Source organism: Ranitomeya variabilis, chromosome 3 (assembly GCF_051348905.1).
Source record: "Ranitomeya variabilis isolate aRanVar5 chromosome 3, aRanVar5.hap1, whole genome shotgun sequence".
NCBI classification, from domain to species: domain Eukaryota; kingdom Metazoa; phylum Chordata; class Amphibia; order Anura; family Dendrobatidae; genus Ranitomeya; species Ranitomeya variabilis.
Genome location: NC_135234.1, coordinates 271,629,256 through 271,635,068, shown reverse-complemented (window position 1 = coordinate 271,635,068; position 5,813 = coordinate 271,629,256).

Sequence of the window (5,813 nt, the reverse complement as noted above, 5' to 3'; positions counted from 1 at the left end):
CCAGATGAAAGGCACAAACCAAATCAGCCGCATGGACATCAGAGGCGACAACCCAGGAATTATCCTCCTGACCATAGCCCTTCCACTTAACCAAGTACTGAAGCTTCCGTCTCGAAATACGACAATCCAAGATCTTCTCCACCACATACTCCAATTCTCCCTCAACCAACACCGGAGCAGGAGGATCAACAGAAGGAACCACAGGCACCACATATCTCCGCAATAATGACCTATGGAACACATTATGAATGGCAAACGATGCTGGGAGGTCCAAACGAAATGACACAGGGTTAAGGATTTCTAAAATCTTATAAGGACCGATGAAACAAGGCTTGAACTTAGGAGAGGAAACCTTCATAGGAACGAAACGAGAAGACAGCCATACCAAATCCCCCACACGAAGTCGGGGACCCACACAGCAACGGCGGTTAGCAAAGCGCTGAGCCTTCTCTTGTGACAACGTCAAATTGTCCACTACGTGGTTCCAAATCTGTTGCAACCTATCCACCACAGAATCCACCCCAGGACAGTCCGAAGCCTCAACCTGACCTGAGGAAAAACGAGGATGAAAACCAGAATTGCAAAAAAAAGGTGAAACCAAAGTAGCAGAACTAGCCCGATTATTGAGGGCGAACTCAGCCAATGGCAAAAAGGACACCCAATCATCCTGATCAGCTGAAACAAAACATCTCAGATAAGTTTCCAAGGTCTGATTAGTTCGTTCAGTTTGGCCATTCGTCTGAGGATGGAAGGCCGACGAAAACGACAAATCAATGCCCATCTTAGCACAAAAGGACCGCCAAAATCTGCACACAAACTGGGATCCTCTGTCACACACAATGTTCTCCGGAATCCCATGCAAACGAACCACATTCTGAAAAAACAGCGGCACCAAATCGGAGGAGGAAGGCAGCTTAGGCAAGGGCACCAAATGGACCATTTAAGAAAAACGTTCACAAACCACCCAGATGACAGACATCCTCTGAGAGACAGGAAGATCCGAAATAAAATCCATGGAAATATGCGTCCAAGGCCTCTTTGGGACAGGCAAAGGCAAAAGCAAACCACTGGCACGAGAACAGCAAGGCTTGGCCCGAGCACAAATCCCACAGGACTGCACAAAGGAACGCACATCCCGCGACAAGGACGGCCACCAAAAGGAACTAGCCACCAAATCCCTGGTACCAAAAATTCCAGGGTGACCCGCCAACACCGAAGAATGAACCTCGGAAATAACTCTACTGGTCCATCTATCCGGGACAAACAGTCTCTCCGGTGGACAACGGTGAGGTTTATTGGCCTGAAATTCCTGCAGCACCCGCCGCAAATCAGGGGAGATGGCAGACAGAATCACCCCCTCTCTGAGGATACCAGCCGGTTCAGAAACTCCCGGAGAGTCAGGCACAAAACTCCTAGAAAGGGCATCAGCCTTCACGTTCTTTGAACCCGGAAGGTATGAAACCACGAAATTGAAACGGGAGAAAAACAGCGACCATCGAGCCTGTCTAGGATTTAACCGTTTGGCAGACTCGAGATAAGTCAAATTCTTGTGATCCGTCAAGACCACCACACGATGTTTGGCTCCCTCAAGCCAATGTCGCCACTCCTCAAATGCCCACTTCACTGCCAACAACTCCCGATTACCAACATCATAATTCCGCTCGGCAGGCGAAAACTTTCTTGAAAAGAAAGCACATGGCCTCATCATAGAGCCATCAGAGTTTTTCTGCGACAAGACAGCCCCTGCTCCTATCTCAGAGGCATCAACCTCGACCTGGAAAGGGAGAGAGACATCCGGCTGACACAAGACAGGAGCCGAAGAAAACCGACGTTTCAGCTCCTGAAAGGCCTCCACGGCTGCAGGAGACCAATTGGTCACATCAGAACCCTTCTTGGTCAAATCCGTCAAAGGCTTAACCACACTAGAGAAATTAGTGATGAAACGACGGTAAAAATTAGCAAAGCCCAAGAACTTCTGAAGAATCTTCACTGATGTAGGTTGAGTCCAGTCATAAATAGCCTGGACCTTAACTGGATCCATCTCAATAGTGGAAGGAGAAAAAATAAAGCCCAAAAAGGAAACCTTCTGGACTCCGAAGAGACATTTAGAGCCCTTCACAAATAAGGCATTGGCACGCAGGACCTGAAATACCATCCTGACCTGCTTCACATGGGATTCCCAATCGTCAGAAAATACCAAAATATCATCCAGGTACACAATCATAAATCTATCCAGATACTCTCGGAAGATGTCGTGCATGAAGGACTGAAACACGGAAGGTGCATTAGAGAGCCCAAAAGGCATCACCAAGTACTCAAAATGGCCTTCGGGCGTATTAAATGCCATTTTCCATTCATCGCCCTGTTTTATATGCACAAGATTATACGCTCCTCGAAGATCTATCTTGGTGAACCAACTAGCCCCCTTAATCCGAGCAAACAGATCAGACAGCAATGGCAAAGGATACTGAAATTTGACCGTGATGTTACTTAGAAGGCGATAATCTATACAAGGTCTCAGAGAACCATCCTTCTTGGCCACAAAAAAGAACCCCGCACCCAAAGGGGACGAGGACGGGCGAATATGCCCCTTCTCCAGAGACTCCTTTATATAACTCCGCATAGCGGTATGTTCTGGTACAGATAAATTGAAAAGTCGTCCCTTAGGGAACTTACTACCAGGAATCAAATTTATAGCACAATCACAATCCCTATGAGGAGGTAGGGCACTGGATTTGGGCTCATCAAATACATCCTGGTAGTCCGACAGAAATTCAGGGACTTCAGAAGGAGTAGAAGCAGCAATTGACACCAAAGGAGCATCACCATGAATCCCCTGGCAACCCCAACTTGACACAGACATTGCTTTCCAATCCAGGACTGGATTATGAGCCTGCAGCCATGGCAGACCCAACACTACAACGTCATGCAAATTATGTAACACAAGAAAACGAATCACCTCCTGATGTGCAGGAGTCATGCACATAGTCACTTGAGTCCAGTACTGAGGCTTATTCTTGGCCAATGGCATAGCATCAATTCCCTTTAGTGGAATAGGAAATTGCAAAGGCTCCAAGATAAAACCACAGCGCCTGGCAAATGACAAATCCATCAAGTTCAGGGCAGCACCTGAATCCACAAAAGCCATAACTGAGTAGGATGACAGGGAGCAAATCAAAGTAACAGACAAAATTAATTTGGGCTGTACAGTACCAATGGTGACAGATTTAGTGAATCTATTTGTGCGCTTAGAACAATCAGAGATAACATGAGTAGAATCACCACAGTAAAAGCACAACCCATTCTGACGTCTGTGATTCTGCCGTTCAATTCTGGTCAGAATCCTGTCACATTGCATAGACTCAGGCTTCTGCTCAGAAAATACCACCAGATGGTGCACAGGTTTGCGCTCCCGCAAACGCCGATCAATCTGAATGGCCAACGACATAGACTCATTCAGACCCGCAGGCGTGGGGAACCCCACCATAACATCCTTAACGGCTTCAGAAAGACCTTTTCTGAAAATTGCTGCCAGGGCACACTCATTCCACTGAGTGAGCACAGACCATTTCCTAAACTTCTGACAGTAAACCTCTGCTTCATCCAGACCCTGAGAGAGAGCCAGCAAAACCTTTTCTGCCTGGTCTATTAGATTAGGTTCCTCATAAAGCAATCCAAGCGCCAGAAAAAACGCATCCACATTTAGTAATGCAGGATCTCCTGGTGGCAGAGAGAATGCCCAATCTTGAGGGTCAGTCACCACGTAACAAAGAAATAATAATTTTAACTTGCTGAACAGGGTCACCAGAGGAACGAGGTCTCAGAGAAAGGAATAATTTACAATTATTTTTGAAATTCAAAAACCTAGATCTATCTCCAGAGGATAACTCAGGAATTGATATTTTAGGCTCTGACATAGGACTGTGAACTACATAATCCTGGATACCTTGTACCCTTGCAGTGAGATGATCCAGACTAGAGGACAGACTCTGAATGTCCATGTCTGCAGCTGAATTCTGAAACCACCCAGAGATTAAGGGGAGAAGAGAGGCTAGCCACACTGCAGAGGAAAAAAAAAATGAACTCAGGATCTCTCTTATCCCTCTTTTGCGATGCATTAACTCTTTTTCAGCGTGCTGTACTGTTATGATCCTGGTGGCAAGGATCGCAAACTGACCTGCTAAGTAACAGAAATCCTTAGGACAAGCTCTGGGGATGTGGGAGCTATACTGACCGCAACCCTGATTCTATCAATACACACTATAGGCAGCCATGGAGCGTTACCTAAAATCCTAGACGCCTCGTCACAGCCTGAGAAACTAGCTACCCCTAGAGAGAAAGCAAGCCTCACTTGCCTCAGAGAAATCACCCCAAAGTTTTAGACAGCCCCCAAAAAATAATAACGGTGAGTTAAGGGGAAAACACAAACGTAGAAATGAAAACAGGTTTTTTAGCAAATGAGGCCCGCTAACACTAAATAGACAGAAGACAGCAAGGGATCTGTGCGGTCAGTATAAAATGCTATCAAAAATAATCCACGCAGAGATTACAAGAACCCCCACACCGACTCACGATGTGAGGGGCGCAACTCTGCACCCCAGAACTTCCAGCAAGCCGAGAATATTACATATAAGCAAGCTGGACAAAACTCATCATATACAGAGAAACATTTTCAAGGAAATAATGAGCAAACATGAACTAGCAAGACTTAGCTTCTCAGGAGGAGACAGGTCACAAGGAAAGTCCAGAGAGATCAGAACCAGTACTGAATACAACGACAGCAGGCAAAAAGTGAAGGTCCAGGTGGAGTTAAATAGAGGCCAGACTAGCAGAAAACGAGGCAGCTGGATTCCAGCTACAGACCAGCAGTAAGCACTAAAGGCCACCAGAGGGAGCCCAAGAACAGAACTCACACAATACCACTCATGACCACAGGAGGGAGCCCGAGAACGGAATTCACAACACCCAACTTCCTTATTTGTGCCCAGGTCTCTGTCTGCACTATCTTCCCTGTCATGATTCTCAATGGCGAGAGAACATAGCCCAGCATATATGAGAACTAGCTCTTGGAAGATGGGAACTATACTGACCATGAACTAAACCTGCCGCACAACTAGAAGTGGCCGGGTAGCATGCCTACGTTTTTTTTATCCCTAGATGCCCAGCGCCAGCCGGAGAACTACCTAATCCTAGCAGAGGAAAAGACAGTCCTGGCTCACCTCTAGAGAAATTTTCCCAAAAGGCAGACAGAGGCCCCCACATATATTGGCGGTGATTTTAGATGAAATGACAAATGTAGTATGAAAATAGGTTCAGCAAAATCGAGGTCCGCTTACTAGATAGCAGGAAGACAGAAAGGGCACTTTCATGGTCAGCAGAAAACCCTATCAAAACACCATCCAGAAATTACTTTAAGACTCTAGCATTAACTCATAACACCAGAGTGGCAATTTCCGATCACAAGAGCTTTCCAGACACAGTAACGAAACAGCAGCTGTGAACAGGAACAAAATGCAAAAACACACAAGGACAAAAGTCCAACTTAGCTGGGGGTTGTCTAGTAGCAGGAACAAGCACAGAAGGCTTCTGATTACATTGTTGACCGGCATGAAACTGACAGAGGAGCAAGGTTATATAGCGACTCCCACATCCTGATAGGAGCAGGTGAACAGAGGGGATGATGCACACAAGTTCAATTCCACAAGTGGCCACCGGGGGAGCCCAGAATCCAATTTCACAACAGTACCCCCCCCTCAAGGAGGGGGCACCGAACCCTCACCAGAACCACCAGGGCGATCAGGATGAGCCCTATG